Here is a 25,628-nt window from a genome sequence, read left to right as displayed (position 1 = left end):
ATGTGATGCCAAATATACATGGGCGGCCATTAAAATACCTGGGTAAAATGCCATTGAAAAAAGTAAATACATTGTATGGGAAACACTGCACCTCTAAAGACATGGTTATGTATATTATATTGTATTTATGCCAATAGATCCTCCTAAATTTGACATGCAGCACCTTTAGCATTATTGTTTTTGTTGCTTTTATAAACAAATGTAGATCTACTACATACACATTCATACTCTGTGATTCACATGAGAAACAAAAGCACACACTACTGTCTTGTAAGGACGTAAAGCCAGCTGACTAATGGGAGCTAAATGGAGACCGAATATTAACAACGTGAAATCACTGATGTGTGTTATTGTTTTACTTTTTTTTATGTTCTCCTTCCCACTCCGATTACAGAGTCATGATAACCCTTTTTTACTCATTTGAATATTCAGTCAGACCCCCAGCCTCCAGGCTTTTCCACACAGACACCTTTTTGTGCCCGTCACATTGGTATGCCGGGATTCAAAGCTGAGCTCACATCCACGGGCACGAACATTTCTTTCGTTCGCCAGCCTCCATCCTAATCTCCCTCGCCTTCCCTAATGCCAACCTGCATTTGGAATGGAGGTCGCAGCTTTCCTTTTTAATTACTGTTCTCCATACATACAGTTTATTGATTGTCTCAGTCCAGGGTGGTGGTTTTGGGGCTGCTCCAGATTGTGCTTTAAATGATCTCTTAATCACTTTATAATGGAACAACTCTTCCTGCCGCATTGATTACCTGCTTGGGCTGGAATTGTAGTGCAGCTTCAACTTTCTAATCTGGTTTTGAAGTCTCGGGGCTCGTTTATAACATGCACATTTCCCAGAATGCCTCGGTAAAGACTTAATTTTAACCCCTCTTTCCCTCGCGGGGGAAGATAAAGCGTTGTTCATACGTAGATAACTTGATATTGGGTATTATGTAGCCATTTGTGTTGCTTCCATCACCCTCTAATGAATTTAGAGCGTGGGATCTGATTTAAGGAGTGTGTGGTTTTGTATAAGCCTTGCATAAAGAAAACCACATTCTCTTGCAATGATTAGCAGCCTGTTAGTGGATCCTGGAACTGAAGATTTCGGTTTTGGAAAGTTCACAAAACTCTCAGACTCCCAGAACGGGAGCAGGTAAACAAGCTTAAATGGAGAGACAAACATGAAGACGTCAGGTGAAAGAGAGCAGAACGGAGGGGGAAATTACTTATTTTTAGGTGTTTGGCATTATCGACTTTGTCAAAGGGAAGGAATGTGAATTTGGACAGAAAAGAAAGTGGATTATGTGTTTTATATTGGTCGCATGACGGTGACCTTTGAGAGACTGTCGGAATGTTTCAGGGTTTGTATGTTTTGTTTCGCAATCCCTTTTTATAGGCGGCTATAAAGAGCGCATCTGAATTGCGCTCATCAGAGTTAGTGCTGGATAAATGACTTGACTGCTTCACTACATGTTTTTAAAATGAAATTTTTTATGGCTCTAAAGAGTGAAACGGAGCAGGAAATTACGCATTGAAGATAGGAGATTCTTTCCCCACGGCGAGGCGGTGGAATCCCGTGGTACGGCAACGCCACACGCCATTCATCCGGGACAGGCAGCATAGCACAGCTTTGATTTGAGAAATTGAGAATTAATTTGCGCGTGTGCGCATGTGGTCAATCTTCAGGAGTTTCAGTGTGACCACCAATACTTGTAGTGAATCGCTTCTTAGACATGTTTTTAGATGGCTGTGGCACCGGTGCTTTATTGGAGATTGTAGGTCCAATGTGGACATCTTTGGAAGATCTAGTGACAGAAATGCAATATGATATACGTAACTATGTCTTCAGAGGTGTATAAACACCTTACATGATGAACTGTTATGCTTTTATTACCTTAGAATGACTTATTTCTGTCTGCATACACTGCGAGCCACTCGATGGATGATTATTCAACAATTTATTATAGATATTTTTTGGAAGCCAGGCAATGATGATTGCTCAAAGTTATATTTTTAAATAGTTTTGCTACGCTCCTTGCCTCTGTAAATGAAAAGTCTAGCGTGACCTTTGTAGAAACGGTCAAGGTATTCTTGTGCGGCGGCTCTGTGGAAAAAAAGAGGCTGAACTGCGAGAGTTTCAAGCTCAGCGGCCTATATGGCGTTGTGCGTCTGAGCCAATTTCTGTGAGTGTGTGCAGATAACCTGGGTTTGGTTTGGACCCTGTCGAGTTTTGCATTAGAAACAGACATCTCTCTTGCTCTGTTTCTGCAAATGCTCTTATAGAGACCGGGGTTATTTTTAGGTCTGGCTGTGGAGGCGGGGACCAGGATTGAGACCAGGGAAGGGGTTTAAAATCACCCCTTGGCCCCCGGCCAGAGAGCGCTAGCTAACACCCCCACCCCAACCTCACATTCCTCAAGTATGTCCCACTGTCAGTCGCATGATGACTTAACTGTGGATGCAGGTGTGAAGTAACGGTGTATGTAAATTACCTGTTTTTGGGTCTTATTCGTTCAGGCTATTTGTGATATAACAGGTCCCAGAAAACATTTCACTCCCATAAACACACACACACACGTTGCTAGTGTGGAGCTTCTAGGCAGCTTCATTTGATCTCGCTTTATTGCTTTCTCACATTATCTGTGTGTTGGCCTACAGCTCATCTCTGTGGAGCAATCTCTGATGTATGAGAAACAACTAGCCATAAACACATTTCAACCACAGAGACTGATATTACCCCTAATCCATTTCTCGCCACAGACGTATTTGCAGACTCCCTCTCTTCCTGTTTCTCTCTCGCTTGTCCCTAGTGTCATCACATAGCGATCACGGTGGATATAACTGAGGGGCATTGGAGGCTCCATGAAATAATCAAGTCTGCCCTTCGTGTCACCCCTCCCTCCCTCTATTCCCCTAAAAATATATTGTATGGTGATGCGATACATTGAATTACATAGAGACAGTGAACAGTGTGTGGCTAAGGGGATTCTGGTGCTGTCTGCTGCTCCAAGGTGTGCCACATAGATTATACATTTATGTGGGATTTTTATATAGTGTGAAAATAGGGTTAGCGCTGTTTTGTTTTAATGCCGTAAAGCCCATCTTTGCACCCTCTGTTTTGTTTGGCATTTCGTAGATGTATAGCATAGTCTAGACTCTAGAGTAGTACCAGACTTTTCACAGGAGGCCACTTTTTTTCGCAATTAGCATGTCACGTGTTTCATTATGATATGCGACCATATGCTCAATTACATTGACATGTTTAAAAAGCAGCATGTACGTGAAATTTCAATTTGAGCCGATGTAAAAAAAGCAAACAATGGATCCTCCATCTTGATTAAAAAGAGAAGCTTATTGAAAGGCTGCTTGTAAAGAACGTACCAATTTTCTCTTAATAAATTAAAAATATATATTTTGTCCTTACGCTGTTGTAGGCCACACTTGTGCTTTTGTTAGAAAATGTCATATGGAAACAAACATAACGATGACGTAACATAAATCATGAGCTTTAAATTATTTGACTTCCTTCGGTGTTAAGGCCCATTCACACAAAGTAAGATTACTAATAAGTACGCCATCAAACAATTACCTTATGTTTATTATATTCTTGCAAAGTGAAGTTGAACATTTTTAATATGCAAGCCCTTCATATTTGACTGGATTTTGATTGGCTGTCAATGTTTTATCATTCAACAGCCTGAAAAAAGTGATCCCAAAAATATTGTCCCTCTGTATCGTTCTCGTTGTTGAGTTTGACTTTGCTACTCTCTTAAATTGTAACAAATTTTTATATCTTTATCGTTATTGTGGCTGTAGCATTAATGTCTGTTTTGTGTCCCGTAAAGTCCGAGTGAACTGGATCCAGCGATCCTGCTTTCAATTTAGATTGCTGCTTTCATTTTTCTTGGCACTGTTCTCAATTAGCATGATAATAGCGTGTAGATAGACAGGAAGTGCTAATCTCGTTCTTCTGTGACGATCGACAGCTTATTATCATACAGAATGCGCCATCAGTTAAACTAACATGCTGAACTGCTCTATAAATCTCTCATATCACCCACCGCCAGCAGATGGGAAGGGGACAATGGCAAATTGTACTTCACTTTCATGATATTATGTTTCTGTAGCAGAAATCGTTTCGACGGCTATTATTCTGTTGTAATAGTCTCCCGGTGAGTCCCCTGCATTAAACATTTAACCATTGGCACAGCGGAGATCATTGATGGAAGAGGGAGGGTAAAGAGTAAGATAGTGACAGTGGGGGTATATTGAAAATCCAGGTTAGCAGAGGAAACTGTGTTCTAAAGTCACATCTCCTGTTCTGAAATGTTTGTTGTTGTTGTTTTTTCAGCTGGAATTGAGAAGGTGTCATAATGTTCCCTCCAAGCGTGCTTCGAGACCACCCTGTAGTGTTGTTTAAGTGAAGATGCTTTTAAAAAAGCATTCGACTTCTGTTAGACAAACTCCACTTTCACAATCCAACAGTTGAAAGGTCAAATGTTAAGCAGGAACAGTGTGTTCTGAATACCAAAACAATTGATTTTTCTTCCAGAGGAAAGTTAGATGGAGATGGAAAGGGTCAAACCTTTTGGCCTTAGAGAGAGAGGCGGACAGACAGAGAGACAGTGGAGTGCCAAAGGGAAGAAAGAAGGTGGTCTGACGTCCCGTAAACTAAATCCTGACTTGCATCTCAGCTTTTAATAGAGAACGGAATCCACTCATGCCGGCAACAGCTTGTCCCTCGCAAAAGGTGTTAAAAGGTTTAAGTCTAACACAATGGGCTGAATCGTCAGAAAGTCCTCAGGGCTTCCCCGGTTCAGCAGTGCACTGGACCATGTCACTACTTCTCAAGAATTAAACTTCAACAAAAGTATTTAGACTGAACTTTAGAGCCTGTTGAGTTGAGTCATAGCTTTAAATAAAAGAATCACCTAGTCAACGTGCTTTATTTGTGGCCGATGGCATTTTTGATGTCTGTTTTGATACTGTGTGAGAACCATGCAGAACTTTAATCATCTCTGCAAAGTTTGATAAAGCAAGACACTCCCGAAACTCCTGTAACTCCACATAAGCGTGCTTCCTGTGGTTGGGATGGCTTTGGTATCTGTCTTAAAATAGATGCTATAAGAAGAAGTGTAAGCACGTCTAAATACGACACGTGCCGTATTTTTCTCGAGTCATTTTCAAAAGCAGCTTGAGTGTGAAGTTGAGAGTGAACTTATTGTTGAAGTTTGAATTAAGACCAAGTCTTGCTGAGGCAATACAATCTCTTTACTGTTAATCTCAGTGCATAGGCCTTTGGAGAATAACATTTTTGATTTGTTTGTTTATAAATCCAGCATGTTTCCACTTTGTATTTCTTTTTTTGGACATAAATTTAGACTTGGGTGAGATTCCTTCTGAATGACCACATGCTCATTTTTAAGAGCCCATAAATAAGTTGTGAAGCAGCTTTGGTCGTGAAAACTGGCCGATTCAAACTCCCATTAGTTTTAAAATCTGTGAAACATCAAGGGTTATTCACGAATTGTCATTATACATAGCACATTATTCAAAAGGTAAATGTATTTATAAATTCAGGGCTTCCGGATCACGGGGTGACCCTGTTATTGGAAGCTCTCTTGTTCTCTAAACCCACGAGCAAGATTACTGCAAGAGAACTGTCTGTCCTTTCATTTACTACACAACGAGTCTCTTTGGAATAAAAGCGCCTGCTAAATGGCAAGCAATTGAGTAAAGTGAAGGACATTTGGATAATTCAATTATGCTCCTTTTAAATTGAACTGAAATTGCATACTGGAGTCGACAGCGATGCAAGTCTGCCGTTTGTTTGTGTTGCATTTAACCAAAAGAGAAAAGCATTGGACTTGACTCAAAATGGTCTAACTGGCAGTAAGACTCTGGCTGAAATCCCAAAAAGAATCACATAACCTCTAAATATATAGCTATTGATGCACTTAAGTTGTTTCTGGATGAAGTAATGTAAAGTTTGAGGTTTTTAGATCGTGTTGGAAGAAATAAAGGACGGGTGGTTTAGTTGTTAGCCTTTTCCTCTCGGCGTGAACCCTGAGGAGCCGAAGGTGACCAGTTGGCCAGAGTTCTTATCAGGGGTTTGAGCTTTAAAAGCCTTTGAGGAATGTTGGCGAAACGCCACCCGTATTTCGCTCCCTAAAGGCTGTGGGTTTACAAAGTGTAGGCTTGGAAAAACATTCTTCTGTTGAAATGCTGATCTAGGATGAGATTTCCTGGTCCGCAGCACTGGTCGGACCTCGCTGATTCAGGCAGAAAAGTACCTTGTGGCATTAGATCAGATATTCTGGAACTACTTTACACCTCCAATATATCAGTTTTTTAAAGAAACATGGAAATGGAGACAAAATGTAAACAGGACGTTAAATGTTACGTTTGTTGAACTAAGCATTGGATTTCACCCAAATCCAGACATTTGCCCTGAGGAGGATGTCCAGAGGACAGATGGATGATATTTGTGTCCGGCATTGACCTGGAGATCATATCATGGCTGTCGTTTCAAAATCAGCTAAATCAACTTTCTGCTTTTGTAAATATAGTAATTTAGACAACATCAGCTATATGTAAAGCGTTAAACATATGCAGGTAGCGCTCTATAATTCTCAGAATTAAGAGGCCGCTCTACATGAGCATAACTAATTCACGTTGCCCTGGGGGGATTTGCAAGTTGAAGATCATCGTACAATATTAAACAGGGCCGTTATTAGATCAATTTGTCCTTTTTGTAATTCGCATTACTCTCCTGCGATGCAAGCAACCAGGCTGCTTTTCTCTGGCACACAGGGGACCGCAGCACATCTTTATGTAAAGCACAATGGGGTGAGACGGGAAAAAGGAGACAGCCAGACAGGACGAGAATAAGGCGCACAAAGAGAAAGAGCGAGCAACACAGGCGGCGAACTGAGATAAAGACAGACAGACTGACCAAGGGAATAAGATGATGCAAAGAGAAATTCCAGCGGAGAGAGAGAGAGAGCGAGACTGGAGATTTGCGGTAAGCTGGGTGCTGTCAGTAAGGAGCTGGCTCGAGCTAGTATCTCATTCTCACACAGCAGATTGGAAGAGCAGATTGCGCTCTGAGATGCCCTGAGATTTGGGCAGCTTCCGTTGGGGGATTTGTCAAGATTTGAATAGAAATCTGCCCATAATGATTGTTAAGTGAAAAGCATCTTCGTCGTCTTCTCTGTAAAAACATTGTTTTCTCTCAGCTCAGTTTGTTGTGTTGGCTTTGGCTCGGTGTCTGCGTGTCACAATCCTGAGATATGACAGTCTATCTTCATTAACTGGTATCTGCAGACCACACAAATGGAGAGATTTTCAGAATGAATGGATTTGACATTTTAATAGGCCTCTTTTGTTTTGTATGTGGAGACAATAGTTGAGAACACGAGTTGGCAGAATGTGCTGAATATTCCAAATCTGTCGCGGGTTTGTTTTTTTGACTAAATGCTTTTACCCGGCTGCTGCATGGTATTAAAGGACCAGTGCACACAAAATAACATTTTCTTGTCTTAGTTTGTGACTTCAATTTCATACAGATTAAATATTACAGTGTAAATGATAACATTTTTGTGTGACGCAACCATTAAAGTGAGTCAAAAATAAAAAATATATTTGAAAGAATCTTGTTAACCGGCACCCATTCACTTGCATTGGTTTTCTGTCCATACACTAGAAGTGAATGGGTGCCTGCGCTGTTCGGTCAACAACTTTCATTCAAATTTGTGGTTTTATACAAAGTACACTAACATCTTATCTTATAGGAGACCGCTTACAATAATGACTTATAAATTGAGCTGTCGTGCACGTTTTCTTGGTAAATGTCAAACTTTGACATGATTTAATTTCACTCGACGCAAATGTAAAGTAACCTGTTGCAATTTTATGTTTCAAACAAAAATTGCTATAGTCAACAGCTTTAAAGATTTAAGGTTTTTAACATAAATTCTGATCTTCTGAATTGTGAATTTATGATTACTAATCATATTGTGTTGTGCTTGCTTGTAGGTGAATTGTGAAATGCTTCAGCTTCCTCAAGCACTATCAGACAATTGATGCACCTTGATCACATGACTGAAGCTCTTCTGTCAGATTGGATCAACTTTTGAGGTAAGAGAAGATAAACTATTGAAAGTATTGACACCCCTAGTCGCCTAAATGCTTCATTTCAGTTTCCTCTCACGTTCTGCGGCTTTTATTGAAATTTGTTTGTTGAAGTACGCTTGAGCCATTGGACAGACAGTCACTTGATTGGACAGAAAATTGAAATTTCATTCAACTTTATTATTCTTGCTGGTTTACTCACCCGAGGCTTTTGCTAGGGACGGCGTCTGTCGATTTGTACAGTAGAATACAAATGTAATTTTAAAGCAACATCTGACAATCTGTGCGACAATCTGGTTTTGAGCATAAATCAAGTCTCAGGGTGAACAGTCCACAACTAATATGAAGGTATTGCAGTCTGAGAGGGGAACAGGAAGGTGGGCTGAATGGAATGGAATGAAAGAGCCAAACAAGCAGATCGGAGAAATTGAGTGCGATAACTTGCGAACAGACAACACAGATAAGACCGCAACACCTGTGCAGGGTCCTTGTACTCACGGCCGCTGTCTGTCTAGATATTCCTTGGAGATCGAGACACCCCCACAACATTCACACGCGTTTTGGCGTCTATCCCTGGGCTTGGGCCGACGGTGACAGGGTGTGTCGGCTGGCCTCAGGGAGCATATGGCCGGCCAGATGCGGTGTTGAGTTTGACCTTGGGCCTCGAGGAAGGCTAAACATCGCAGGCGTCCTCCAGCGCTTCTCTGCCTCCCTCAGCTCTGTTTCTGAGCACAGCAGAGTCTCTCCTCTGTTTTGACAGCTTATGGTTGTTTTATTTAGATGAGCCATATGGAGCCATTATGCCGCTATCAGTTTGGTGGTATCACTATTCCCAGTGTAGTTTATCACCCGCTATGTATTCAGACAAAGGCAGGTTTAAATCCCTGAGACGGGCCACTATGACAGAGGAGATACAGCGTAAGATATTAGTAATTAGATTCAACTCTGTGCTCTGAGAAAAACGGGTGTCAGAATTATAATTGGGGTCAGATGATCAAGGGTTGATAGAGTGGATCTTTAGGAAGTCAGCTTCCCTCAGATTTATAACCTCGCTGGCATGCGCACGACAGATTCAGCTGCCGTCACCATAGCAGTTTACACTGGTGAGAAGACTGCCAGCTTCGCAATGAAAGTTTTGATTAATAAACTTATTTGTGGATGGTAAACATGACAGACCAGCATTAACCAGCCTGGAAATTCATTTTTGTCTAGTGTAGTTGTTTTAATAGGGTATACTGTATAACACACTGGCTAGAAGGAGATCTGGAGAAATTAGTTCATTCAATTATTCCATGTTGCTGAACCCCATCAGCGTTCTGTAATTAAAACCAGTTAGACCAGAGCCCATGTAGGATGCAGAAGAACCCTACTAAATGATCAATAGAAACCTAGTAGAGACCATCACAGATATTCTAATCGTTTCCATTAAAATATCAACAAGACCCATTCGCTTTTTCTCCAGTACTAAATATGTTGTGTGTTTTGGACATTATTCCAATTGGATGAATCTGCCAAAGAACACCCCACCAATAGAATCCATCACATACCAGTAGACACCATTATAGTTTCCATTAAAATAAATATCCATTACAGTCCATTACATTTTCTTCTGTGTTTTGGTCAGGGAATTGTTTGGTCAAAAAAATGTTGGTTGACTCATCATGTCATTGATTTCATGGCTTATATATCTTTTTTCTTTCCTTATTACTTTGTAGTTTATAGTACCTTGACAAAATCTCAACCATTTTACTTATGTGTGCGAGGATTGTTCTCACACACACATGCACAGGAAATAGTTCCTACCTAATCAATGTCTATCTCTCAATTTTCTTCAGCAATTTGTGCCACCATTCATTTTTCACATTCTAATAATAGAATGTTCTAATAATAGGGTGTGACGTCAGTTCTGCAAGTGATGTTAACAGCTGTCTTTCCCTAATTGAGTTTGATGTCAGTTCAGACATTCAGGTCACATTCTGTTCCAGATACGATTTACTCTTCATTCTCTGAATATTGCTGACGTTGTGACACCAAAGGCAAACTGAAGAGATTTTCTAGGCTCTTTCTAGGCATGAGATGAGCTGAATAAGGTTTGAAAGCTTTTTTCAGCAACCTAAAAAAAAGCAGGGATTCATTGACACCTCATCTACCTGTCGATTAAACATCCTCACACACCAAATCGGTCCAAAAACAGTCGTCAAGAGGTTTGTTTGACCATGGGTCAGCTGAATAGACAGTTGCCAGCATAGGATTTGGTCCACCATAACTTTTCACTGGTTTATAAATCCTCGCTTGATGGTTTATCACTCTCATTAATGTCAGCACCTGCTGTAGCCGGGCTCTGTCTGTCTGCCCGCGGGCTCTGCAGCTGTGCAATGCTCTCTGCCCACCAACCATGCCCTCCACCCTTCCGCTGGACAGATGAGAACTTGAAAGAATGCGTGTAGGGGGTTGGGCTCGGTCTGTTAGTTGTAAACACGAGTTTATCATGATCCAAGTATGCACATTCCAGGTACGTCAATAGTGAAACAGAGGTTTGAAAGTTGTGCAAACAGAGTTTGATTAGAAGCTCATTGGCATTCCAGATGGAGTTCTCGTGGGTTGTTTTGGTGAGAAAATCCCAATATGGAGTGAAAAGAAAAGGAGGAGGAAAACACTGTAAGATGGGTCAAGAACTAAACCAGTATCCCCCTCCTCCTTCTGTTCTTTTTCACAAATTGGTTTCTTAGGACCGCATTATTAAACTTTGTTTGTGTTTGTTTTCTGCTGCCTTTAGTTTTTCTATTAATCCATCAGCGCTTGCACCAAGGGAAAAAACTTCTGCGTTTGGAGCCAGGAAGCACCTCCTGGCTCATCTGTGTCCCTTAATCCTGAGAGCAGCCATGCTGGTGAGATTGCAGGCCCCTTCGAGTTTCTCCTTCTGGAAACTTCAAAGTCAGGCGTTGGAGATTTGGAAGACAGGGAGGCAAAGTCTGCGGGGAGCCAGTATGCAGGTCAGCCCAGATCTTTAGCCGAAAGCCCCTGGTTCAGTGTAGATGGATCTGAGGCTCTTAGTATAGGCAGATGGAGACCGAGGATTAATCCCCCTTCTCCACCACCACAACATGTTTTTGCATTATGAATGTCCCCCTTTTCTTTCTTTAGCTTTTCTGTATGACCCTGGTACATGCTTTTGTGCTATGGCATTAAACATTCACTGTTTTTGCAAAGTGCATTCAAATACTTTCTTGTTTTTTGGAGGGGGTTTTACTGCCAAACAAAGCAGAAAGATGACAGGAACTGATGGGGAGAAAAGGAAGGAAGGGGGTCGGAACCAAGAGGGTTAGGTTTGGCTGGTTAACCGATGCTTGTAAATACCATTACTAGACCATCTGGCCCCATAAAGCATGTTCCATTGGCAGTCATTCAAAAGTATTCAAGTATTGTTATAGTAATATCATTTATTAAAGTTGTATAAAAAATCCAGATGGACTGGTTAGTGGCCTCAAAAATAATATAGGGTGTCTTTTTACTTATAGGGTACCTTTTTACTTATAGGTATGTGTCTTATTATAGGGTGTCTATTGGTAATAGTTTAAGGCCTTATAGCGTGTCTTTATTACCTATTTGTTGGTGCAGAGCATACTACCCTCATCTCCTGCATGAGCATCAAAGCTCAATATTCAATTTTGTTAAGCATTTTTTGCATTTATTATAAGGCTCCGACTGAGGCAGTACATTGGATAAAACAAGTCTTTCATTAAGCTGTAACTCGTCTGGTGAAATCCACAGCTTGTTCACATTTAATACCTGGCCAAAAAGAAAGTTGGTTTGGAGGCAAGGAAGCACCGTTACGCATGTTTAAACCCTTGCTGTGGAGAAGGCAGGGACTCCAAACTCTGTTAGGATTTTTCAGTATGATTCAGAAACACAAAGAGGAGCAAATTCCTGGAAATGAATGAGGTTAATACCGGCTGATTTATGCAGAAATCCTTGAGGATGACATTTGTTTTGTTGCACACAAAATGTAAATAAGGAAGAGAGCCTTGCCTCAAGATGTCTCTGAGGGAGGCAGTCACTGTGTTCAGGCAGATCTGAGATCAGGTGTCACCTCATCTTCTCTAATCATAGACTACAAAGTAAAACATATCTGGAAATAACACTTTTATGAGGATGTATAGTGAGGTTCAGAAGTCAAGGAGCTCATAAAAACAAATGATCCATGTTTTATTTACATTTATGCAATTGGCAGGTACTTTTAGCAAAAGTGACTGATGATGCTGTGTTTAAGGTTTACATTTATCACGATGTTTGTTGTTCAGAATTGGACTCACACTCTTGTTGTTGTTAGTTCCATGTTTTATCAGATTAACTATAGAAACACAGAAAATAAAATGTAAGGACTTTGATATGTGAATGTGCGTGAATGAATGCGGTGTGGTGCGCAAATCTTTCTAGGTGCCTCAATGCCGCATCGGATTTGAGGAGAGAAAGAGGCGTGTTTTATAGATGCTCTCTCTTTCTGAGCGTATCAATTTTGTACATTTCCTGGATAGTTTTACTGTCTGAACTCCGTATATTCTGTTTTACAGGCTTATTCTGCCAATGAATCGTGACTAAGGCTCAAACCCTTGAAGAATTGAGCGTCAGTCCTTTAGATGCCAGAACTCTCAACAAAGACAAATAGCTGGAGAAGTCTCATCACCAATCAGATCCTATAAAAGCAATTAGCTTAACAGGAGATGTGGTGACAGTGCTCTGGCTTGCTGAGGTGATGTGAATATCCTCGCTATTATTTACTTCAGACAGACAGAACACCTTGGGAATTTAACCTTAATGTACTTCTGAAATGTTTGTTAAAGTAAATGGCTCTTGTGCTCATTAACAGTCACACAATGGCCCACTTAACACCTGCTATTTACATGCTTTACATTAGTGACCGGACAGCACTTGAGACGTGTTATTAGACGTGTAATTGGATTAACGAAACCACATTGAGACGTGGTCGGGATGGATGCTGAATGTGTTTGACAAAGGTGTAAATATGTTTTCTGCAATTGCTAAACTACTTTAAAGTGCGCTATTAAATATCCTTATCTATCACAAATTGTTTTTATTGTCTGTAGAATAACTCTTAATCGTGACCTTGATAGCTCCACCAAGAGGTGTTTTAGTGCTACCATGGCATTTTTATTTAACGTTAATCTAAAATTACATTTAGGCATTTTGCACATGCTTTTATCCAATGCAGAAAAGGCCTATTTCTAGCCTATAAAGATTTTTATTGTGTCCTCTTAATGTGACTATGGGTGTGCTGTATTCACATCTCGCTGTCTTTCCTTCTCTCCCAACTCTCGCTCACTTTCTCCTTCATTTGCTCTGAAGTCATTCCTCTCATTACTCAAATTTAACAAACCACTTTGTCGTCTTTGTGGGGGAGGCCCGGCTCATTTAAAGGCCTGATTGGAATGAGGAGATGATGGTGGTGAAGGAGCCATTTATACAAGATGAGAAAGAAGGTGGTCTCGGCTATTTCGAGAACCAGCCCGTGCCCACAAAACCTGCCAATTAGCCTAAGTGGCCTCCCAGCGAGTCGGATTAGTTCGGTACGTTTCCGAGAAAAGTAAGCGATGCGCTTTCTCACTAAAAAAGTGACAAACCTGGTTAAGCTGCCGGGCTTTAATTGCAGGTCTGGTTTAGAATAGCATGTTACATTACAGACACCCACATACAGACGTTTTTTATGTTGCTGTAAAATGACTTCCTGGTTAAGCTGTGCAACATGACTGCTGTTTCTCCACATTTTCTACCTGTTGTGTCGCAGCGCACCTTTGTTCTGCCAAGCTGTCTGGCTCTGATTTATGTAATTTCTATTCGCTTTGTTCTGTTCCAGTTACGCTTACCGGATGAGCGTGTTTATTTTGGATACATTGTGATTTCTTTCTTCGTATATAGCGTTCGTTTCAATCTCGTGAAACGCGTAGTGTAAATTAGGAATAAAAAATCCAGTGATCAGCCGTATTGACAGCGCAGGGCAAGGCCACTGATTAAGTAAGTGAAGTGCATTTCACGAACACCTGCCAGTTCCCACATCAACTATGCATCGTGTCTGGCGTCTCCTTCCATGGAACGCTTTTTGTTGTGTCTCCGTGGCAGGGCACGTGCTGGATAGAGATAGTACATTTTTAATAGGAAGAATATTAGTAATGCATCTTTATCTAAAGCCATGTTCATCATTGTCAGTGCATTGGAACGTTTAATGAAGGCATATATATCTTGCATTGCAAGACCTGAAGAAACTGTTATTTATCTTTTAGTGGGCATGGAAGGTCACCTTGACAATTTTCAAGCTCACTTTTGCTCTTGCCGATTAGACCTGCCGACCCGCGTTCGAGAGGCGTGTTAGTGAGTTTTTAATCAGCATGGATATTTATTTATTACTCTGAGCCTGCAGCTAATTTACTTCATCTCACTCACTCTCCTGTTTCAGGTCATTTACATACAGCCCTCCCCCAAGGCCTGCTGGGACAGGATTACTGTATTAATTGCTTTTCGGTGTGATTGAGAACAAAGCAATCTTTTTCGTCTGCTTCCTCATATTCCGAGCGACTAATGCTAAGAAGTATGTAGGAAATTAGCCACTTGGGACCGAGCCCTTGACCGAGATAGAGGCATATGTGTGTTTGTGTGCTCACATTCATGTCCAGGGTCCAAAATGAACGCTCGCATGCATAAAATGTAAAATTGGATTTGGGAAGTAAATAAAACTAGTAAGCAGTTAAATTTAAATGGAACACCACCATAATATAGAGAGCCTAGCTCATATATGCTGGGATTGATATTGTAACGGGTTAATTTTTGTCAGTAATGTATACAAATATGCTAAGACTTTACTATATAAGGTTGTATTTATTAACATTACTAAATGCATTAGCTAACATCAACAAACATTGAGCAATGTTTTTTAGCATTTATTATTTAGTTAATGTCAATACAATTGTTCATGTTAGTTCACTGTGCATTAATCCGTTGCAACTTCTGATTTTAAAGGGAACTCAGGGTATAGAGATATGTATGGATTAATACACTGTAATAGCCTTACACTACTTACATTTGTTGTTAGAAACGCATCAAATATTTAAATTTCTTTAGAAAAACCCTAAATGTAATACTCATTTTAACCTAAGTTGGCCCAATGTTCTTTTTCGATGGCGTAAAATGGTAGGCATCCAAACTGAACACAGACACACCAATCAGGTCTTCAGTAAATATAAGGTACTGCAGGATAAAAAACTATATAATGCTTAAATAATAAAGAAAACAATGATGCTATTTGGTGTATTTTCATTTTAATATTTGTGGTCAGAAACAATACAAACATGCATATTAATAACCAAAATCATTGCAAATGTAATCTATACACAATGTTTTCAACCATTATTGAGAATTTTATGACTTTTTGATGTTGATTTATCGACATCATTAGCCTTTTGTCTTCTTTCTTTCGGTCATTAGCTGACGGAGGCTAATATTCACGTGACCGATAAAAGATTATAAAACAGTCCTTTTTGGTCCTTGATTCTGATTGGCTGAGCCGAGTTCTAAGCCGTTTATAAAATACCTCGATTTATAAAGGCTGACTGCATTACAGAGCCTAAATATGATTTTATTTACTTTATTGTATGAAACCTTGCCATGCATATGGATAACCGTTTTTAAAAGCAATAAGCCCCAAGAAGCAGTGGGTTACTGTGCATTTTATAACGGCATTTTTTCATCAGTTTCGCTGTTATTTAATTTCACAGTAATAAAGTCAATTCCATGTTAATGTTAATTAATGTTAATATATTAAGCCATACATCTCTCTATTCCCAATGTTCCTTTTAATAAATGCTTAAATGGACTAAATGAAATATTTTGAAGTTTTAGTTCTTGCTAATGCATTAACTAATGTTAGCAAAACAACCCTATTGTAATGTGGTAACGAAAAGCTGTTAAATGGTGTAATTTGTTCTGCGAGATTAATGCAAAGTACAGTTTATGAAGCACTTACAGCTGGTTTATCGCTATTGGCAGGCATACAGGGAATTTTTGACCCCTTATGTGTATATTTGTCTGTAAATGGCTGCAGTTGGTACCTCAAGGACACCACGAAGGGCAGGGGTATGAAAGCTTCCATAGTCTTCACACGTACACACACATACGCAAGTGAATTGATTTTTGTGCGATTGCTACACAATACCTACCAAAGAGTGATTGAACGTCTTTTTGCAATCACGGGTCGCGTGCCACCTCTCTCTACGGCAGTCTGTGTGCGACCCCTGTCGCCGCGGTGATGGATGACCTCACAATAAGGCTTGACACGGGCAGGTAATGTCACTAAATCTCCCACCACAAAGACCACTACATACTCGATAATATCGACATGCGTGCGTGCGTGTGTGTGAATTTGTGTCCTGCTCGCGCCCATTTAGTATGTCGCGGGATATCTTTTCCATCATCTCACTGTTAGGGGATAAGTTTGTCCTTGTCTTTCTGCTGTTGATATAGATGTCTATGCTGGCCGATTCAAAGAACAAAGGTTAAGGGCCGGGCTGATACAGATCGAGATGAATAAAGGGAAGGAAAATTAAGGGGTTATTTGATAGGAAAAAATCGTTATCTTGAGTGTTTAACATTTTGCTGAAGACTTCCTTCTCTTTGATGATTCCTCTCTGGCACTCGAGTAAATCTAAAATTTGATTCTTATTCATATTCTCCATTCTCCGGGGCCAAATGCCAGTGGGTATGTCCTTTCTGCCATTTACGGTTTACACCTCCTGTTTGATTCTCAGAGAGTTTCTGCAGTAGAAGGCTGCTTTCAGGCATTTTCCACCCACAAATACGAAGTGATCGCCTTGCAATTACTGCTGAACCCTATATTTATTGTGAGCGATTCCTGCAGCCTCCGTTACCCACAAACCCTGAGCTTTTATTACCTGTTTAGAGCTATACCCTCTCACGACCGTTGTAATGATGGCCTTAGGAAAGACGTTTGAGACTTGAGAAATTTAGTCTTTCTGTCTCTTTCAAGTCCAGAGGTGCCTTCTGAAGCTTGATGCTTCTGACAAAAGTGTCTCAAATTGAAAAACTCAAAACTGTGGACCACCATCTGTGTTACCATGGAGACTGTCATTTTTTTCCACTGTAGTGGAGAGCACTAGTTCCGTGGCACTTTAATTGCCCTGTCAGACGTAGAGCAGGAGGTTTTAATGTAGAGTTTGGCACCCCATGCCAGAAGTGGAAAACATCTTTGTAAGTTTATTTAGGGTTTGGATAGAAGGAAAAAGTTAGCAAAACCAAGACTTTCCTCTGTAAATATACCGAAAGTCTGTTTAAAAACTTTTTGTACCAGGTTAAATTCTTTCTGCTGCCTCAGTACCCACAAGACCCTGGGGTCTAAATTAGTGTTTCACTTCCCGAGCTAAAATATGGTTATTTTTACTTTCTGATAACGTACATGATCTAGTCAGCAGTGTTCAGCATATTGCCGCCGTCTTTTGAGTTGCGTAACATGTAAAATGCAGACTTCAGAAATAAACCAGGTATTTTGGTACCACCGACCGGTTGGTCTGAAATATTCAGAAGCTTTCTGTCAGCGTTTCATAGTCAAGTAGTCTGGCTTAACTGTAGCGCTGCTGTTTCAAGCCTCAGATCTCTGTTTGAGTAGATGTACGGTGCGTCCTCCAACGCTGCAGAGTTGTTGATGTAAAGCATTTTCGCTGTACGGTAATGGGGGGAAAATTGCCCGCGGCGAAGATTGCACAATGCTTGAGCGTGTGTGAAAGAGCAGCGGTGATCTCACCTGCCCCGAGGCTTCGGCTGTGGGCATCGAGCACTCTGTGTTTCCTGAAGGGCCACGTGTGCTGCCTGGTGCCCCTTTTACACGAGCCCCGCATTTGCTGTTGATCTGCCCTTAGCCCTCGGGTGCAGTGGAGAGCAAAGAGAATGGAGAGGGTAATCAATCGCTTTCTCGTAGTGGTAAACGTGTGATGTCCGTCAAACATAAATGGAAGTGAAAGACAGACTTCTCATCAGTGTTCCCTCCAAGCTGGGATTTTGTTAATGTACAATCGAAAGTAGATGAGAAATAGTGTCCATTAGAGCAAGAATTAACACTGATATTAGATCAACAGCGCAGCATATGGAACAAAAGGCACCCGTCAATCCCGTTTCAATGGCTGTTTAACGGCAGGTTTATGGCGTGTTCAAGCCAGTGCTTTAGGGGAGCTCGGTCGCTGAGTTTATGATTTTCTGAGACTGCAGTTTGACCTGTAAGCTTTTATTCTCCTCAAACACACACAAATGCTCAGAGGAGCTGGAAATGCCAGAGTAGGTCATGATTGTGTTTCGTTTGTCCTGTGAGTACAGAGAGAGAGAAAGGAGAGTTATGGAGCGAGAGAGAGAGGTAGGGAGGGTGTATCATGTGTTGACTGTATCATATCAGCATGCCAAGTTCAACAAGTCAACATCACTTTCACTCCCTTCTCTATTTTTTGTTGCTTTTTATTTTTTGCTCTATCCGTCTATCACCAAGAAGATAATCAGGAGCTTAAAGCTGTTCACACTATGTTGGAATTTGAAAACAAAATGAAAGTAATATATCATAGACAAATGTTTCTATATACATTCTGTTAAAGCACATCATATTTAATTTATGTGATTTAACCCTTGAAAGAACACTAACCATGCAGCAATTTTCTTTAAAACTTGTTACATCTCATGTGAATCAGTTTCAACTTCAGCATCAGTAGCTGATGTAGACATCGCCATAGCTGAGATTTCAGTGCTTTCTCCGACTGCAGTGTAAATGCCTATTAATGTCATTGTCCTTCAGTAGTCTGTAAACAGTCAGCTATTTGGACATCCTTTAAAACAACAGCATGTGCGTTCCCACAGCCCTAAAGTGTCTTAGATCTTGGGAAAAATGCAGAGGGTAAACAAAACTAGCTTGTGATTGTGTTTTCTTTTTGTCTCTGGAGTTTTGTGAAAAATCATAGCGTTGATGGGACGTACTCCGTTGAGCTATTTTTGGTATGATTGTTTTTAGTGGCTGAATCCTGATACGGAAAGCACCAATGTGTTACTTCAGCTTGACATTTTGCACCTTTAAAAGCACTTTAAACAATCATGTTTGGTTGGAACCAAAGCTATTAACTTTGATAAGTCATAATCTGTGTATGGGTGATGTGTGCTTCCTCACTTTTCAGAAGGCCAGACATAAAAACTAATTTGCACTTCCTGAAGGAAATAACAGTGTTTGCGAAATAATTATAAGTTTCAAGTAATATGGGTTTTGTTTATGAATAAATAGCTTTAAAGTGGCAGCCCGTAAGTTATTTTGAGTAAAAATCAGCTACAACAAAATTGTTGAGCAAGTACATGAAAGAACGGTGTTTAATACTGTGTCACTGCCCTTGTGGGATTTACCACGGAAATCTTGTAATAATGTTTTGTAATTTGCCCTGTCGGTTCGTCTTTCCCGGAGATCCTTATTTGGTGTCATTTCGTCACATTCGTACACAGAACGAAGAGGATCCGGCTGCTAGGCAGCGTGTGGATGAGGCGAGTGACATGCGATTTGTAGCGTGTACACACAACTGTTGGGTAGGATTTTATACAACTTTTAGTATTATTTATGGCAGCGTTTAGTACCTATAAACAGCAAGCAGTGCTGACATCTGGGGATTCATCAGTTGTGAAAAACAAGAAAGTACAAACTGATGACAGTTTACAAAGAAAAAGTGAATGTGATTGGATTGGAAAACAATAATGAATATTGGCAAGGCATTTCAAAGGTGGCGTGAACTCCGCGATCTGAAAGGATTTAAAACGGATGCATGCATGACTTTGAAATGTCTTACCTGTTCAGGACAAATAAAGACAACACAAAAAACTTATAGTGATTGTTGTGTAAATTCAGACGGGTACAGTTTCATCGGTTGTTCTTTCTCTCTTTGTTATGTTCATTATGATGTAATTTAAGCCCTATTCACACAGGATTAGTATTGTCTGGGGACCTCGTGTGATTTAGAAAGAGTACCCACATCTGTATTTCATGTGGCGCGAATTAGCACAATTGACTTATATCAAAGGCTTTGCATGTAGTATATATAGTTGTATAATGTACAATGATTTATGACCATACTTGTCAGAATTTAAGACCCATGTTCGAGGATCTTCTATCCGGTTCGCATTACTGGGAGTTTCCATGAAAGATAACAAAACGGTAGACTCCCGGCTAAAATGTCAGGTATGGAAATGACCCAGCACCCGAAATGATATAAAAACAACCTCCATTTGCACTATTTGGGTCTATTTATGTTCTTATTTGTTTCGTGTTATATCATCTGCAATGTTATCTGGGTTTATTATGCACTACTGATGTACAGTGAAGATTCTCACCGGTGCACTGTCACAGGCCATGACTCAAAACATCAGACTCATCCGCGCAGTTGAGGAGTGCCGAATCACAACTCGCGTAAAGAAAATACCTCTGCACATCACCTGCAGTACCAATTGAGATGGCGACAAAGAGGCCAATCCTATGTAGTGTCGCTTTAAAGTACCAATGCATTCGATAAGTTTACATGTTTCCTGTGATAATTCAATCATGCTTTAAATGAACTAAACATTTTAGTATACTTTGATTCATGAATATGCAAAATAGGCCCGCCTCCACTCAATTGCGTGAGCTAGGAAAATCAATTATAGGTACAAAGAAGCCTAACGTGTGAGTAGCGTGTCCTCGTGTTGTAGAAGCAGAGCTGAAATAGCAGCGACCGTTAAATCTGTTAACTTGATTGGTTACAGGGTTATGATGTCGTACACAGAGGCAGTTTCTTTGGTAAACTGCAGTTTTACGGAGAACATACTCTTGAATTGTTTAAAATGGTGACATGATTTGCACATGGTTTATCTTAAAGCACAATAAAAATGCCACATAGCCATATAAACAACATTAAACGCTTGATTTTAACCACAGGGTTAAGAAAGAATAAATGATTTTAAACAATTTATAATTAGTCATTGGGAGATTTTGAAACTTTGATCTCAAATCTAACCAAACGCATAAATAACTGGAACAGCAAGATTTAAAAGTCTACAAATAAACTTTAATTAGAGTTTGTTTTCACCCACTGAATTACTTGCAAAACTTTAATACTTTGGATTGTAAAACAAAGCACAATGTTTGAGGAATATCAATAAGCACTATTACAATCACTTTTGAAGGCGATGAATTTTCACTGCAAGCAATAAATATTTAACAGTCAGGGATAAACGCTGTTACAGCCCTCGGCATGGCCAAGTGTGACACTGGACTGAAGTTTCTCTAGGACCGGTTTAAGTCCGGTCTGGAGCAGGACGGAGCTTTGGCGCTGTTCTAGCTCTGATTAGCACCATCCGTCCCTCGTGGAACTAAATACAACTGATCAAAACCCGGTCTGGCACCACCACCCACACACTCTTACCTCATATCCAGCTCTCATTACCGCCACATAAATAACTAATGAAGGATCAATGAGAGGGGACATCACTGGAATTCTGGATGGAGCCCACTTAAATGTAGAGCTTTTTAATTCTCTCTCTCACTCTCCACCTCTTTTTTCCCGCTCTTTGGTCTTAATTGAATGTCTCATAATGCAAATTGCTCATCATTTATGGATGGGTCATGATGAAGATGGGGGGGGCCTCTTCCCCCCCCCACATACTAATCAGAGCCCCTTAAGAGAGCGCCATTTTCACTGGTGCTCATGGGCGATATGTAGCTTTCCCAGGTGTGCGCGTGCTTTTTTCTTTACCTGTTTTGCCAAAGACCATGCCACTGCCTCCCTCCTCACCTTGGCATCTGTCTTATCCAAGCCTCTGAAGTCTCCAATTGACTTTTCAGCTGAGCACAGAGTAATTGGGTTTTAAGTACCATTTTACATTCTGTTTTGATATTTAAATCAGTCATGTGAGGGGAAAAAGCAAGTCGCTCTGTTCTCTTTGCCTCGACATATCACTGATTGCGCTTTTGAACCTGGCTTTGAGTTGAGTCACACACGCAAAAAAAGTATTCGCTGGTAAGGTCTCATAGACAAAGACCTGCTAATGGCAGCCTGGCATGTTCCCGGTAAATACTAATTATCCCCCGTCACACGCATACTTCATCCAATCCTTCTCAAACAGGTAAAGATGTTTTAGTCAAGGTGGCTTATTTCTGTCCCTTTTCATCAAAGCCTTTTGCTGTGAAGAAATCGAAAAGATGAAGATGTAATGAATAGTACTGACATGGAAATGACTGTTGGATGATTCAACAGATGTCTGAAGGATTTCGAAGCTACTGCGCAGCTCCTTGGCTTGGAGCGTGCACTCGTCTGTACGATCTTCAGAGCACATGCAGATGTGAAATTGTAATTTGTGTGCAGTTTTAGTGCTGCTTTGCTTTCTTGTGTGTGGTTTGATACATTGGTAATTACAAAGCTCGACTAGAGATTTGACTATGAAAACCATATGAAAGCACAACATTTTGATTTAGTTCCTGAGTGTTACATAAGCAGTAAACAGAAAGTGAACATGTTTGTGTGCAGGCAGATATGAAAAGAAAGGCAGCTGATCTTGGAAGATTACTGTTCTTGTTTTTCATAGCATAATCTCACATAATCAGAGTTCTGGATCGAGTTCTTGAAATTTGTTTGCTATGTACCGCAGTGATCTTGGCTGCATTCTCAATACAAATCTCTCTGCTGCATACCTGTGTGTCTTTATTTCAGCTAATAAAAATCTGTCATCATTGATTCTCTCTTGTATTTAAAACTGGACTTCCGAGGAACACATGGCGCAGGGGTTTTGAATCCATACAATTTCAAAATACTGGGAAAATATATAAAATTGAAACCCGAAGTGCTTCTTGACGAGTGTTTACATCTTGTGTAGTCAATAGATCCTATATTAACTTTAAAAGCATACTTTTTCATAAGCACGACAATAGCATGTCTCTTTTTAAAATACTAGCTTTGCCAGCAACAAGCAACTTTTAATTTAAGTTTCCCCAAGTTGGACTTGCATGGTGTGTCTTTCTTCATTCTTTTTGCCATCGTTTTTGTGCTTTACTGGTAGAAACTGCAAAACATTTTAAGTAGCTTCCCCAACACTGGAGACACCCGCAAACACACACTCGGGTCCAAGTTGATCTTTTTCATTAGGTCTCTCAGACTTCTCGTGTGGTCTGTGAACGTCTCTTCTCTAGGCCGTGTTGTGCACAGCTGCAGGTGTCTGCCTGAGGGAGGTGAAGTTTCTGCCTGGATGTAATTGGTGTGACACAGGCCTGCAGCCATTCTGTACTGCCACATGTCCACTGGCTGTTAGCTTGCATTAGAGACCCTGCGGTTCCCACTGTTACACAGCAGATCTGATAGGACAATCAGAGTTTTCCAACCGCTTTCCCTTCTGTCAAACCATTTAAGAAAGCGACTCCTGGGCAGAATGCAAATTCTCATTGCCTTTATATGGCTCAAAGGCTGTTGTTTGGTCAAAAATGTAATGTTCTCCCTTTCGTTTAAAACCTTTATAGTTGACTTTGTTGTTGTTTTTATTTTATTATGTTTTTTTACTTTGTACTGCACATCGGTCAACGGTAGTTGTATTTAATGGAGCTTTATAAATAAATTGACATTTTAAGTGAATCCTGTTTTCGACTGATTAAGAAAACATATCCGTCTCCTGTGCGGATTTGTGCTTTTTTAATCAGGGGAAGATGCGGGAACAGCTGTATCCGTGGTAACCACTAAAGGTAGCTTGTGTTATGTGTGTGTTCTGCGTTAATGATATTGCATTTATCTGTTTCTCTGCCCTTTTGCAAAGAACGATAACGAGCCATTTGAAAGGCCAGAGTGCCTCGTACACCCCCTGCACGTACGCCTGCTTCGTATTCTGATACCTTCACCCGTCTGTCTGCATATCTATCTCTCTCACCTATGCACGTCAATTGTACGTCCACATACCTGTCTGTTATGTTTCCATCCGCCTGTGTCGTCTGCATACCTGTTTGTTTTGCTTGTCATCTTTTGTTTCGAGCTCTCTGTTTGTGTGGTTTTAAAAATCAACTACCACTCCAGAAAGGGGGAAAAGAGATTTACTTTCTTGTCCGTTCCTTTCTCACCTTCCCCTTTATTTGACCAAATCCATCGAGTTTCTGCTCAATTGCACAGATTGTAATCTTATTCTGCCAGAAAGACCTGCTGGAAATGAAGCCATAGATCACACGGAGGGGAGCAGGCTGAGGGAGAGAGAGAGAGAGAGAAAGAGAGAGAGAGAGAGCTGGCAGAGATGGAAAGGTGGATGGAGAGATTGAAGAGAGCAAGGAATAATTGCGTGAGAGCGAACAGGGAAAGGGTGAAATAAATAAGGGCTCAACCTAAAGTGTTGTACCCATGTTAACTTGTTAGAAGTATAGCTACCTTTTATATAAAAATCATATAATATTTTTTTGCTACAGTATGCACTGCTATATTGGTGCATATGAATTAACATTATTACGAATTGCTGTTGTGTTTATTGTTAAAGAAAATTCTGTTTAAATGTTTTGCAATGAATTTTCATCAGTGGCTGTTTCTAAGTTCTAAGTGTCTTTTGATTGGAAAAAAGCCATTTTAAGAATAAATACATAAATTCCAAGATGCGTATATTTTGTATAACTCCAAAATGGCTGAAAATTATATAACCAATCGCTTGTAGTAAACGTCATTTATAGAGAGTGAATGTTCTCTTTTCACCGCCTGCCCACATTAACATTCCGATTCTGCGGTATATGCAGCATGAAGTCTCTCCTACAACCCCGTTCAATCTCACAGACACGGCTCTGTCTTTGACTATCTCTCCCTCTTCGGGGTTCGTTCTCTGTCTCTGGGCTTTTGGCAGTGTTCAGAGGAAGCGAAGAGAAAAGGCAGCGAGAAGACGGGGGTATCTCTGTTATGGAGAGCTCTTTAGTGTCTTTGTGCTCCGCATGTGTCCGGCCATACCCTCACATGTACCCGCTTGTGTTTGGACTCGCATAAAACTGCCCGTTCAGCCCCGGCAGCCGTTGCCATGGAGACAGAGTGGTGATGGACCCAGAGAGAGGCTGCAGGTAACCGACAGAGCAACGGAGACAGGCTTGAAAGAAAGAAGAGGGTGTTACTAGATGTAACCGTCTACTTTGAGGACCAGGCTGCTTAGATAAACACAACTTCTTTTAGTCTAGTGGCAATCTTGTGATGTTGAAGGGTTTTAAGACGTAACGCATATGAACACAGTGCTTTTTTATCAATTTAGTTCCTTTAACAATTTGTAATATAAAAATGTATGTACATGCAAATTTGAATATATATTTTGCAGTATATAAAACTACTGTATATTATTGGGAAATTAAGTTATTTCATATGTAGGTTTATTTACGGGATAGTTCACCCGGAAATGAAAATTCTGTCATCATTTATTCACCCTTTTTTTTCGGACAAATT

At 40.4% G+C, this 25,628-nt stretch overlaps 1 protein-coding gene across 4 annotated transcripts in view; it reads left to right on the top strand.

Moving 5' to 3' along the window:
• sema6cb (semaphorin 6Cb) overlaps positions 1 to 25,628 on the top strand; it is a 109,919-nt gene that overhangs the window by 5,621 nt on the left and 78,670 nt on the right. For all 4 annotated transcript variants that reach the window (XM_079469678.1, XM_079469676.1, XM_079469679.1 and 1 more), the window contains exon 2: positions 8,032 to 8,133. The gene's annotated coding sequence lies outside the window, so the exon portion shown is untranslated. The remainder of the gene's footprint in view (positions 1 to 8,031; positions 8,134 to 25,628) is intronic.

Source organism: Barbatula barbatula (assembly GCF_947034865.1).
Source record: "Barbatula barbatula genome assembly, chromosome: 12".
NCBI lineage: Eukaryota > Metazoa > Chordata > Actinopteri > Cypriniformes > Nemacheilidae > Barbatula > Barbatula barbatula.
Note: the sequence above shows the minus strand (reverse complement) of the source record. Positions and strands in the feature narration are given on the sequence as shown.